Below are 641 nucleotides of genomic sequence, written 5' to 3'. Positions count from 1 at the left end.
TGCCAAAAAAACTGTGAAGAACCATTTGGATTGTTAGGTGTGGCTGCCAATTTTAACCAGGTGAATGATTTGGTGATTATATGTGGTTGGGGACGAAGGACATGCTGTCTTTTTTTTAGTTTGAATAAAAAAAACTGAATGGTTTGCCTTTGAACTTGTGTAGCCGGTAAGCAGGTAATAAGTTTTGTATAAATGATGAGGTGGACCAATAGTTAAGAGAGTGTTTAGGAGAGAGTGTAGGAGAGGTTGTGCTTAGCATTCCTCTAAAATTTATCAATCGTAAGAACACAACAGTTCTCGTAGTAGTTGACTACTTGCTTGCATTCAAAACTAACAATTGTTTTGAATGGATTTCATCAGACTCGTCATCGTTTTAATCATCACTGAGAATTCCACATCTGAGTTCCTATTAATTCAAACAAAATCGACTCATTCATAAAAACTAATTAATTCAAACAAAATCGACTCATTCATAAAAACTAACATGTACATAATTTTCTCGTAGTATTTAATTACTTCCTTGCGTTTTTTTTTTTATATAAAGAAGATAGCTTGCTGCACTTATTTTTGTCAAGAGCTGCACTTTTTGATACCTGCTATTAATGTAATTGTCATTGATCATTAGCTTTTTCCATTTCATC

General features: G+C 33.2%; 1 non-coding gene across 1 annotated transcript; it reads right to left on the bottom strand.

Moving 5' to 3' along the window:
- Positions 1–294: 294 nt before the first annotated feature.
- Positions 295–389, bottom strand: LOC146901282 (small nucleolar RNA SNOR75). The gene has a single exon (XR_015024452.1). It is a non-coding gene; the product is annotated as a small nucleolar RNA SNOR75 (small nucleolar RNA).
- Between the last annotated feature and the right edge of the window lie 252 nt (positions 390–641).

The sequence above is a fragment of the Medicago sativa genome, chromosome 8 (assembly GCF_051527215.1).
Source record: "Medicago sativa cultivar Bolivia chromosome 8, Bolivia_mono, whole genome shotgun sequence".
In the NCBI taxonomy this organism is placed as follows: domain Eukaryota; kingdom Viridiplantae; phylum Streptophyta; class Magnoliopsida; order Fabales; family Fabaceae; genus Medicago; species Medicago sativa.
This window is presented reverse-complemented; position numbering and strand designations above follow the sequence as displayed.